Genomic DNA, 13,793 nt, shown 5'->3' with positions numbered 1-13,793 from the left:
ATTAATCTCATTGTCATCTGTCTTAAGTTTGCATGAGTTGTCTTTTAATCTAATTTCTGTGAGTAAACTTACTCGTGCCCTCAATTGTTCTGCCCAATTCTTTCCTGACTATTGCTTGTTTCAAGATCTTACGACGAAGCAGATTATTGGTAAAGGGCATGAATCTGGAGGTCTTTACATTCTTGACACACAGATACCAAAGTCCATAGCTTGTTCTGAAATTGTAACTCCATTTGAAGCACATTGTAGGCTGGGTAATCCTTCTTTCCCGTTGTTAAAGATACTTTGTCCACAATTTCAGAGTTTGTCTTTATTAGATTGTGAGTCTTGTTAGTTTGCCAAACATCATCGTGTTAATCTGAGTCCTAGAGTCAATAAACGAGCGGATGCCCCTTTTGCATTAGTTCATTCAGATGTCTGGGAACCTAGACCAGTCATTTCTAAAACTGGGTTCAAGTATTTTGTTACTTTTGTCAATAACCATTCTCGTATGACTTGGTTATATTTAATGAAAAATCGGTCAGAGTTATTTTCTCATTTTTGTGCTTTTTGTGCTGAGATTAAGACTCAATTTAAGCGTTCTGTACAAATATTGCGAAGTGACAATGCCAAAGAATATTTATTCGCACCTTTTCAATCTTATATGGTGCAAAATGGCATTATTCATCAAATCTCTTGTGTGGATACACCATCCCAAAACGGGGTCGCAGAATGAAAGAATAGACATTTGCTCGAAACTGCAAGAGTCTTATCATTTCAAATGCATGTTCCTAAACATTTTTGGGCTGATGCAGTGTCCACAACTTGCTTTCTAATTAATCGTCTGCTTTCATCTGTTCTGAATGGTGGGACTCCTTATAATACTCTTTTTCTAAATAAATCTTTGTTTTCCATCGAACCTAAAATCTTTGGGTGTACACGTTTTGTCCGCGACTCTCATCCCCAAGTCACTAAATTAGACCCCAAATCATTGAAATGTATTTTTCTTAGTTATTCCCGTGTCCAAAAAGGATATAGATGTTATTGTCCTAGTCTCGACAGGTACATTGTGTCAGTTGATATTATTTTTCTTGAAAATACACATTTTACTCCATCCTCATCTCATTCATGTCAGGAGGAGGATGATGATTTATTAATCTATACTGTCACATCTTCAAGTTCTTTTCCTGCTAAACTTCCAATTACTCAGGTATATTCTCGACGACAAAAGTCTCCTGATGCATGCCCTGAACCAGTTCCTTCGTTACTAGATCCTGTCTCAAGTGATGATCTTCCTATTGCTCTTCGCAAAGGTAAGCGTCAATGCACTTATCCTGTGTCTTCGTGTGTATCTTATAATCATTTACCCACCTCTTCTTGTTCCTTTATTACATCTATTGATTCTATCTCCCTTCCTAAAACTGTTCATGAAGCCCTATCCCATCCCGGATGGCGCAATGCTATGATACAGGAGATGAATGCTCTAAGTGGTAATGATACTTGGAACTTAGTAAATTTACCTGCAGGGAAGAAGGCCATTGGGAGTAAGTGGGTATTTACAGTTAAATTCAATCCTGATGGGTCGGTTGCTCGGTTAAAAGCTCGCCTTGTTGCCAAAGGCTATGCCCAAATCTATAGAGAGGATTATTCTGACACTTTTCCCTCGGTTGCTAACTTAACATCTGTCAGGTTATTCATTTTTATGGCAGCTACTCATAATTGGCCTTTGCATCAACTAGATATCAAGAATGCCTTTCTTCATGGAGACCTCCAAGAGGAAGTTTGTATGGAGCAACCACCAGGGTTTGTTGCTCAGGGGGAGTCTGAGAAGGTTTGTTATCTTCGGAAGTCCTTGTATGGACTGAAACAAAGTTCTCGTGTTTGGTTTGGAAAATTTAGTCTAGCAGTTGAAAGGTTTGGGATGCAGAAATGCAAATCTGATCATTCTGTTTTCTACAAACAGTCTGAACCTGGTATTATTTTGTTGGTAGTATATGTGGATGATATTGTTATCACTGGAAATGATACTGTAGGTATTTCATCTCTTAAAACTTTTCTCCATAGTCAATTTCAGACAAAGGATTTGGGACTGTTAAAGTATTTTTTGGGTATTGAGGTAGCAAAGAGTAGGAAGGGGATATTCCTTTGTCCCAAAGAAAATATGTTCTTGACTTACTATTTGAAACAAAAAAATTAGAGACTAAACCAGCTAGTACCTCAATGATTCCTAGCTTGCAACTCATAAAAGAAGGTGAATTGTTAGAAGATCCTGGGAGGTATAGAAGATTGGTTGGAAAGTTGAATTATCTTACAGTGACTTGTCCAGATATCGCGTATTCAGTTAGTGCTGTTAGTCAATATATGTTTAATCCTACTGTTAATCATTGGACAGCTGCAGAACAAATTTTGTGTTATTTAAAAGGAGCTCCTGGACGTGGTATTCTGTATAAAAATCATGGTCATACTAGGATTGAGTGTTTTTCAGATGCTGATTGGGCAGGATCCAAGGCAGATCGAAGATCAACAACTGGATTTTGTGTCTTTGTTGGAGGAAACCTGGTCTCATGGAAGAGTAAGAAGCAGAATGTTGTCTCGCGATCGAGTGCAGAGTTAGAATATAGAGCTATGGCACAATCAATATGTGAAATCATGTGGATAAATCAACTTCTAACTGAAGTAAGTCTCAAAACCTCAATGCCTGCAAAATTGTGGTGTGATAACCAAGCGGCTCTTCATATTGCATCCAATCCCGTATTTCATGAGCGAACAAAACACATTGAAATAGATTGTCATTTTGTTCGTGAGAAAATACAGCAGGGCTTGATTTCTACAGGTTTTGTAAGGACTGGAGAATAATTGGGAGATCTCTTTACGAAGGCTCTACATGGGGTTTGAGTTGATTACCTTTGTAACAAACTGGGCATGAGCAACATCTATGCTCCAGCTTGAGGGGAAGTGTTGAAGATACATGATCTGATATTATGGAAAGATTTGATATTGTAAATATTAGGAAAGATATGATTATAGTATCATGTATTAATTAGGTATCATATGATTATAGTATCATTTATTAATTAGGTAGTAGATTGATTTAGATTAGCATGATTTTAGGATCTAAATTAGGTTACACTTGTGTATATATATATGTATATTGTGTAGTCCAAATATATGAGGAAAAATATTTTCTCTCCATTTTTCTTAGTTTTCAAGGTGGTTCAGTCAAATTGACCTATGTCCACGGTCAGAGGAGCAAAATTTCACTATGAAAAAGAGAGTATATATTATGGAAGCGAATCCCAACGAAAAAAGTTTCATGAACCAATTCCTATCAACGAATCAACAATTTGTTGAAACGAGAGAAATTTCGTTGTTGATTGGAAAAATCCAACAAAGTTTGATCAAAGTTGATGAATGAATAATAAGAAGTACTTAGGGTTGGCCAATTTATAGACTACGATATTTATGAACCAAAAGAAAAGAAAATAAAATAAAATAAAACAAGGAAATAAGCAGCAACATCAAGCAATGTTCAGCCTTACATCAAGCTCAATGACCGGCGCCCATCATAGTGGCTCTACAAACTGAATAGGAACTAAACAATGACTGGCCTAAGTTGGGCGCCAAACTCTGCTAGGCTCGTCTCATTCATGATCTTTCTTCTTTGCACAATCCATTGTACTCCAAAACACATCCACTATGTGTTCTACATCAGTCCCTCCTACTTGAGAAGAACTCAACTTCGAGTTCGTAGAGAAATCTACCACACAAGAACGAACAAGTGCTCCAACAATTCTCCCTCTAAACTTGTAAGGTTTCCATACCATCGCAAATTGGAGGTGTGTAGGAAAATGCAACTTTCCTAGGAAAACATTTGCCACGAACTGCATTGTATGAATTGCACCATCCAAGGTTTTGAAACCCAGACCGTTCATTGACTCGAAAAAATGATTGGATCAAAGGTCACTGCTTCAATCACCGAGCGAACCGTTATTAACCCATGATGTCATAAATATATCATAAATATTAAACATCTAAAAATATGCAAATATTTGTATAAACTTCAATAATAGTGTTAAAAAGAATCACTTCAATCCTTATTCTAATCTATTTTTGTCTTACTTGTTTGAAATTCAAGAATAACTTTTATAAGTAAAATGTAAAAGAAATATAGAATAGCATTATTATCTACATCTTTAATTTTCCAAAATTATATGATAAGTAGTTTATAAGAAAGGAATAAAAATAAATAGAATGTAATGACAAACAATTGAAACGCACTAAAGAGTTAACATAATTAACATACTATATGCAATAAATGTTAGACAAAAGTTAAGATATCATTATGAGAGAGAGAATGAGAGAGAGACAGAGAGAGAAAATAAGGAGTAGAAAGAAGGTAATAATTGTTAATACCTAACTAATTGGAGGCAATTATGCATTGGTAATTTGTAAGGTTTATCTTTGGAATGTCATTGAATTAGACTAGATGACCAAATTTAATTTTTTTTTGTTAATTAAAGTTGGGCAAGAAACTGGTCGGTTTAATGAAAACTGTTTCGGTTCAACGGTCTAGCGGTCGAAACATTCGGGCTAATTGCTTTTCACGAAAGAGGGTGGTTTCTTAACCCCTCTAGGTTCGAGGCATAACCCGGCCCGCCTAGCAGCCCAATCGACAGTTCAATTGGTCCGACGAACGGTCCGGGTTGGGTTTCAAAACCTTGACACCATCTATCAAGGTCAAAATGAGCTAGCAATATTCCTCCCGAATAACTCGAACTTCTACATTGTTGGGTCTTAATTGCAATACTAGTGATATCATCTCCATATCTTTGTCAAGAGATAGGGCATCAAATTTACTGTCTTCATGTTTCTCTTTACCTACAATTGACTCGCACTTCAGTAACACAATATTTAACAATTGTTAGCAATAAATTGAGACCTCGGCTTCAGAGGCAATAATATGATCTTCCAACTATCCTTGACAAAACAGTAAATATCATCCCTTCCGCTCAGACTCACATCCATGTCATACTGCTAAGGCTCCCAAGTAACACATCATGTCCATGTCAACACATCATAAACTATCTTATCTTTGTAAAATCCGCCTATGGAAAATTCACTTTACACCTCTCAGTCATCCTCACGGGATCCATATTCTTTATCCAACCCACCTATAAGGTTCAGAGCGTTTCTCTACAGGTAAGTTGGCTAATTCCACTAAGGAGCTAGAAATAATATTCTCACAACTTCCATTGTCAATAATTAAGTAAAAAATGTAGTTAAAAATTGTTCATGTGGTACTTAAAAGTTGATCACATTGAGTAGCCACCTCTTTAACAGGCTCCACTTTGCGCACTATATACACTGGCTAGTTGTAGTCATACTCAACCACAAATGTATTCCTCCTTATCCCATGGTTCCTCTACATCTCTGGTGTGCTAAGCCAAATTAATTTGCCTTTGGCGATTAATGCAATTATTAGACCTGTGTCCAGACTGCTTGTACCTCCAGCAATGGTCACCCCTAGACTTGGCATATGGGTTGTTTGGCTGGTTATTTCTCTGGGAAAGTACAAGATTGATAGGTTGGCATTTAGGAACCTCCTTAGTTTCAGCCACTGGCCTCTTGTTAGCCCTATAGCGCCCACGCTGTGACTCTAGTGTTGGCCATAAATATCCCTTGTCAAGAGGCTCTATCGGCCCTTTAAGATGCAAATGTAACACACTACTCCTAGAAATTTTCTTTGTTGCTATTTTCATCTCAACCTTTATGGCTAAATTTTGGGCCACAGATAATGTAAAAATAGGATTACAATCCATCTCATCACAAATGTTATCATTCAACCCATTCATGTATCTTGACACTAATTGATTCTCAATTTCTCTGATATCATTCCGAGACAACAAGCATAAAAATTCAAAATTACACTCTAAAATTGACCGGGCACCTTAGACATAGTTTTGTAATGTGAGTAGAGGTACTGCTCATAATCTATGAGCAAGAAATGCGGCTTCAATAGCCACTTCATCTTTAACCAAGATCAAGCATACTGTTTTCCTTGCCTTTGCCTATTCATTTGCAATTGCTCCCACCAAGAGGAAGCCCCACACTCCAATTTGTAAGAAACAAATTTGACTTTCTTCTCCTTTGGAATATCCATATAGTCGAAGAAACGTTCAATTTCAGCAAGTCAATCAAGAAAATCCTCGATGCCCAGGATTTCACTGAGGGCCGGGACATCGACCTTCAACTTGAATTCATAGGATTCACAATTTTGTTGAACCCTATGGTAAAAATATTTCACACGAGCATCATCATCTGAAGAACTATCCTCAGGGTTCTGATTTCCATAAGGAATATACACCTCGTGTTGATTCTGGTGTCAATCTTGAGCAACTCTCTCGGCTCGATCACTATCCTCGTCTTGATCCCAACTATTCTACAACCCTATTCGCTCCATGAAAGTAGTTAATATCCTCTCCATGTGCTCAAAGTTTTCTTCCATTGGATCAAAGAATGTGTCCATAGCCTCCAAGCGAGTGGTATGCGCAACATTCATGTTATTTGAACCTCAACTCTATCTTTTGGGTTAGGGTTATGATTCCTATTATCAATTGCCATTCCAAGAGAAATCCACTCTAGTACCAACTAATATGAAAGCGAATCCCATAGGAAAAGGTTTCATGAACTAATTCCTGAAAACAAATCAACGACGCATTGAAACGAGAGAAATCTCAAAGTTAATTGGAAAAACCCAACAAAGTTTGATCAAAGTTGATGAATGAATAATAAGAAATACCTAGGGTTGGCCTAGTTTAGGCTACAATATTTATGAACCAAAAGAAAAGAAAAGAAAATAAAGCGAGCAAAATAAGCAGCAACATCAATCAATGTTCAGCCCTATATCGGACTCAATGATCGGCACCGGTCATAGTGGCTCTGCAAACTGAACAGGAACCATACAATATTTGGCCCTAAGTTGAGCGCTAGACTCTGCTAGGCTCAGCTCCATCTGTGAACTTTCTTCTTTGTGCAATTCATCCTACTCTAAAACACATCCTTTACATGTTATGCATCAATATAAAAAAGCCTTATGAAAGTATTCTTGTAAAAGGCCTTACGAAAGTATTCTAGGCATAAAAGCACAAATACTATAATATTAATATTGTATACCCTAATTCCAATCGAATTTAGAGTTGTATTTACATTTTTATATTTACTCAATTTAATCATAGCATCTTTATTATTTTTTATTACGCATATTGTTATATACAATGCAAATTATAAAGTCCTTTGAATAATTAATCATATATAGAAAATCATATAGAGTTATGATGATGAGATTATTACACTTATTGTTTTATTTTTAAATATCTCTTGTCACAGTATTAGCAAGTAAGGACATTACTAATATAGGATAGACTAGCAATCATTGCAATCAATGCATCTGCTTGTATAATCCATGGGTGCATTGGTGTTTCTCTTATAATTGCAAAACATTTCTTTAATATCCCAAATGTTCGATCACATTCCTTAAATATGCATGCCTAGGATTAAATAATTCTCGGGTATTTTTAGGATTCCGTCCAGTGAATTCATTCAAATGGTATTTTATTTTAAAAATGAGAGATAAGATATTTTAACAAAGGCAATCACGTATCTACTAGGTAGTATTTTCCTACATGTAATAAAATATAACTAATTAATAAAGAAAATACCAAAACAACATTATTCATCATTAAATATATAAAATTTTATCATTAGAATATTTAATCTTATAATTACAAGTAAGAGTATAAACCAATATCCTTGAGCTTCCCATCCTGAAATAACATATGTTATTTTTAAATCAAATGAGCACACCATTAAAATCTTTTGAGTTGGTTTGCCTTGTCTACCATAAAATTGAGCTACAATTCTTTTTGGTACTTGGGCATCAATATGAGTTTCATCTATTGCATCCACACAATCCTATATTTTAGGAAAATATTAATTGCATAAATATAAGGTTTTTAAAATTATTTAAGGTAACAAATAATTATATGTACCTTAAAATATGGTATAAAGCGTGAACTAGCCAACATTTCTTGTGGAGTTTCCCCAGTTGGTTGTACGATGAAATCATCTCACAATGATATTATTGTATTTATGACCTCTGAAAAGTATCTACATATAGTTTCTCCATAATGTTTGAAATAGCATTTTAGAGTATGATTTTTCTCATTATGACCAATACCATACAAAACATTGCTAATTATTCCTCAATCCATACATGTAATGTGTCATATAAACTACCAATATCTTTGAGAATGTAAATTAATCTGTTAAAAGCTTAGACATTCATTCTTAAAATATTATGACATTCTTCATCTATCTCCAATATTTCCAAGTAAATGGTCTATTGGTTAAATATCTATTACGAAGTGGATTTTTATGTAAATAGTCTTAATAATACAATCAAGAATTAATCACCAAGCTATCCATCTAAAATCACAAAAACTGAAATTAAATTACAAAAATAACTATGATTCGTATAAATACATGTAGGAAATAAATCTTTTTTCAATTCTGTCTGAAAAATTTAAAACTGTTACACTCTTAAAGAAAGATATTTGGTAATAGTTAAATAATACTAGCAAGAAAGAAAGGAAAAAAAAAGGTGTGACTAAAATGAAAAAAAATAAAAAAAACTACTATCATTAGTTGGCAAAGGTAAATGACAGTGATTCCATAGCAATTCATTTACACATTACAATCTAATAGCATACTTCGCCTAAAATGGAACATATAATTCAATAGAAAACAAACAAACAGTCCACCGTACAACCTCTAGTAACACAGGCCTTTCTTGGAAATATAGTCAAGTTCCAGCAACACTAAGATGTTGAGTTAAAAAAAAAAAACTTGTACATAGGTTGATCTAGTTCAAACTATAAAGAGACTGCAACTATTGGTTTCTTTCTTTCTGTCAGTGTGTTAATTGTTAGTAACTTTATTGTTAATTTTCCTCTTTGTCCTTGCCAAATATTGCCTAATTGTTAACATATACTTATATTTGGTATTGGACATATTTACAGGAAGTGGAACTGAAAAGTGCTAAAAAAGGGGGGACCTTCTAGAAAAAATTGCTCCACACGTGGGAGACTTCTAAAAGTTTCACAAACCTGGCCTACAGGGTACGAAGCAACGGACTTCCTTTTCCTTTGCTGATGAAGAGATGACTTGTACGAGGGAGTCTTATTAGCAAGAGAAAACGGGAAAAAAAAACATTGAGTAGGGCCTTGCCTTTTCTTCTGATTTTCGACAAGGACCACGTAGGGATAGGAGATTTAGTCATTGCTTAGAGATAGGACAGTTGCCTCTTTCTTTTCATGCATTCCTGGTGTTCGACAATATTCCGAACTGAAGAAACATCTTTTACTTCTTGATTATCTAGTGAAAAGCGTAATATCTTGTGAATCAATTAATTTACGTGGAGATTTACTTATACGGCGTGGCTAAATTTTCCATCTAATCAAGAATCAACGCGACGACGCAGTCCCGAATATTTGTGAGATCGAATTAATTTTCATGCGTTCTTTAATTTGTTAATATTTGCACGTTATCTGCTTGAATTTCCATGGGATTACTTTGTTAATTGGATGTCAAGGGCCCGATGTTCAATGCGACTTATTAATCTTCTGCCAAATTAGTCAATTAAATCCATAATTGTTTAAATTGATTAATATCAGTGGCAAATAGCGTTTTTACACACTAGAGGAACGTGCAATCTGATTTAAATAACCCTCGTAGCGTGTTATTGATTGGGGTTAGGTTTTTCTAGTGCTTAATGCAATTGGGGAATTAATTCATATGGTCGTACTTAGGAGTATTTTCTGGTTAGGGGTAATCAATGGTCGTACCTTGGTTATCAATAAATTAAGAAAAATTTGGTCATCAGAGCTCGTTGGTGACTATAACTAACATATTAATAAATTAGGTGAACCTCCCTTGCATCAATAATTGGATGAGCGGACTGTGTCTGAAATGTTGTATTCTTGGTTAGAGTTTGTCTTTTATTGATTTAATTCCTGTCTACGGTCGTTTTAGTTAATTATTTATTTTTGGTTGTATTGTTTAATTGCTCTTACTCTTATTTCGACAAAAATCCTCTATTGCCAATTGGAACTTCAAAGAAACAAATATTCCCAGTCCCTGAGGAGACGATCCTGCTTGCCACTGTCTATTTGTTAGTAAAATTTGTTAGCTAATTCATTCTAGTATATCGGATTAAACAAACTCTTCGAGAACAGGGTGAATCAAGTGATCTATTGCACACCTAGAGTCCCTGCTCCAGTACCTAGAATTGATTATTGACTGCTTTTGGTGGTAGTTAGGTTTTATTATTATTATTGCACAGGTTCAGCACCTGTCAATTTTTTGCGCCGTTGCCGGGGACTAACGTTAATTATTTGTTTCTTTTTAAGTTTTATTTTATTTTAATTTCCTGGTATTTTTTCTAATTTATGCCCTGTTTTTCTCATACAGGCGAATTGATTTTCGACCCTGAAGTAGAGAAGACTGCTCGCCGCACTTGGAAAGAAACTAGACAACTCAGCGAGGAGCAATCCAGTGTTGCACCTCAAGGACTTGATCCAGAGGTTGAGTCAACGAGTTTACATGGTGATATTTCGAGTCATTCAGACCAAGAGGAAGTCACCATGGCGAATGTACGCACACTAAGAGAGTTGCCTGCTCCTGATTTAAATCAGCAGCCCTGATGCATTACTTTTCCGCATTTAAATGATAACACATCTTTTGAGTTAAAATATGGTCTAATTCATCTTTTACCATCTTTTCATGGTTTATCTGGTGAGGAGCCTCACAAACACTTGTAAGAGTTCGATATCGTCTGCAACAATATGAAATCCTCGAAATTTACAGAAGAACAAATAAAAATGAGAGCATTCCCCTTCTCTTTGAAGGACTCCGCAAAAGATTAGCTATACTACCTACCACCAGGTAGCATCACTACGTGGGACCAGTTGAAGAAAAATTTTTGAAAAAATATTTTCATACGTCTCGGGCCTCCAGTTTAAGGAAAGAAATATGCGGTATCAAACAACACCCAGACGAGTCTTTCTATGAGTACTGGGAAATGTTCAAAAAATTGTGCATCAAATGCCCTCAACACCAGATCAGTGAGTAACTGCTCATTTAATATTTCTATGAGGGCTTACTCTTCAGAGATAGAAGCATAATCGATACTGCAAGTGGGAGAACATTGGTAAACAAGACTACTCAAGAGGCTTGAGAGCTGATTGACTGGATGGCTGAGAATTTACAGCAATTCAATTCAAGAGAGGATGTCCCGACGCATAGGATGAATGAGGTAGAAATATTCTCCACCCAATAACAACTCTCTGAATTGACATCTTTCGTGTGACAACTAGTTGTGGGAAGTGCCTCACAAGCCAAAGTATGTGGAATATGCACCGTCTTGAGTCATTCTACAGAGATGTGTCCGCTAGTTCAAGAAGAAAATGCAGAGCACGTAAATATAGCTGGTCACGCGCCCGCGCCAAGAAAGCAATACAACCCATATTCAAGTACATACAATCCTAATTGAAGAGATCATCCCAACCTCAGTTATGGAGGGAATAAGCAGTCTAACTTTGTGCCAAATAGATAACAAGGGTACCAGCAGCAGTACCAATCTCAACCACCGCCTCCTCCACCGAGCTCTAGTCCATCTTTGGAGAAGATGATGAAACAATCGATGGCTACTACCGCACAACATCAACAAAGGACGGACTCCGAACTGCAAAACATAAGAAATCAAATGAGCCAGATACAATTTATGCAAAGTCAAATGAATCAAATGACCATAACGATCAATCATTTGGAGTCCCAGGTCCAAGGAAAGTTGATATCTCAACCTGAGTTGAATACGAAAAATGTAAACGCAATGACCTTGAGGAGTGGCAAGAAAGTCCAAAGACTCGAACCTGTGATTCCTAAGGATAAGGACGAGAAACGAATTGAGAAAGAACTGAAAGAGGATAGCAGAGACAACAAAGATCCAAAGGTACTCCCGTACCCACTCATTACAGTTAAAACTAATTCACCTCCCTTTCCTAGCAGGTTGGGGAAACCAAAGAAACAGGACAAGGAGAAAGAGATCCTGGAGATCTTTCGCAAGGTGGAGATCAACATTCCCCTGCTAGATGCAATTAAACAAGTACCCAGTTATGCAAAGTTTTTGAAAGACTTGTGTGTCAACCGAAGGCGGTTGAAAGGAGATGAACGAGTAGTAGTGGGGGAGAATGTGTTGGCAATTTTACAACGAAAGCTTCCACCAAAATGCGGGGACTCGGATATGTTCACTATTCCCTATAGGATAGGTAATACCTTAATTGAAAAGATCATGTTAAACTTAGAAGTCTCAATTAATGTCATGCCAAAGTCCATATATGCTTCTTTGAATTTAGGTCCTTTGAAAGAAACTGAGATAATAATCCAATTAGCTGATCGAACCAATACATACCCCGACGGGTTGGTTGAAAATGTTTTGGTAAAAATTAATGAATTGATTTTTCTAGCGAATTTCTATGTATTTGACATGGATGATGAACACTCCCATGACCTATCACTCTTACTGTTAGGTAAACACTTTTTTAGTACAGTCAGGACCAAAAATTGACAGGTGTCGAACCTGTGCAATAATAATAATAAAATCTAACTACCACCAAAAGTAGTCAATAATCAATTCTAGATACTGGAGTAGGGACTCTAGGTGTGCAATGATTTACTTGATTCACCCTGTTCTCGAAAAGTTTGCTTAATTCGATATATCAAAATGAATTAGCTGACAAATTTTACTAACAAATAGACAGTGACAAGCAGGATCGTCTCCTCAGGAACTCGGAATATTTGTCTCTTTGAAGTTCGAATTGGCAATAGGGGATTTTTATCGAAATAAGAGTAAGAGCAATTAAACAATTCAACCAAAAATAAATAATTAACTAAAACGACCGTAGATAAGAATTAAATCAATAAAAGACAAACTGTAGCCAAGAATACAACATCTCAGACATAGTCCGCTCATCCGATCATTGATGCAAGGGAGGTTCACCTAATTTATTAATAGGTTAGTTATAGTCATCAACGAGCTCTTACGACCAATTTTTTCTTAATTTATTGATAACCAAGGTACGACAATTGATTACCCCTAATCAGAAAATACTCTTAGGTACGACCGTAGGAATTAATTCCCCAATTGCATTAAGAGCTAGAAAAACCTAACCCCAATCAATAACACGCTATGAGGGTTATTTAAATCAGATTGTACATTCTCCTAGTGTGTAAAAATACTATTTGCCACTGATATTAATCAATTTAAACAATTACAGATTTAATTGACTAATTTGGCAGGAGATTAATAAGTCTCATTGAACATCGGACTCTTGACATCCAATTAACAAAGTAATCCCATGAAAATTCAAGCAGATAACGTGCAAATATTAACAAATTAAAGAACGCATGAAAATTAATTCGATCTCACAAATATTCGGGACTGCGTCGTCGCGTTGATTCTTGATTAGATGGAAAATTTAGCCACGCCGTATAAGTAAATCTCCACGTAAATTAATTGATTCACAAGATATTACGCTTTTCACTAGATAATCAAGAAGTAAAAGATGTTTCTTCAGTTCGGAATATTGTCGAACACCAGGAATGCATGAAAAGAAAGAGGCAACTGTCCTATCTCTAAGCAATGACTAAATCTCCTATCCCTACGTGGTCCTTGTCGAAAATCAGAAGAAAAGGCAAGG

The sequence above is a fragment of the Coffea eugenioides genome, chromosome 7 (genome assembly GCF_003713205.1).
Source record: "Coffea eugenioides isolate CCC68of chromosome 7, Ceug_1.0, whole genome shotgun sequence".
Taxonomy (NCBI): domain Eukaryota; kingdom Viridiplantae; phylum Streptophyta; class Magnoliopsida; order Gentianales; family Rubiaceae; genus Coffea; species Coffea eugenioides.
This window is presented reverse-complemented; position numbering follows the sequence as displayed.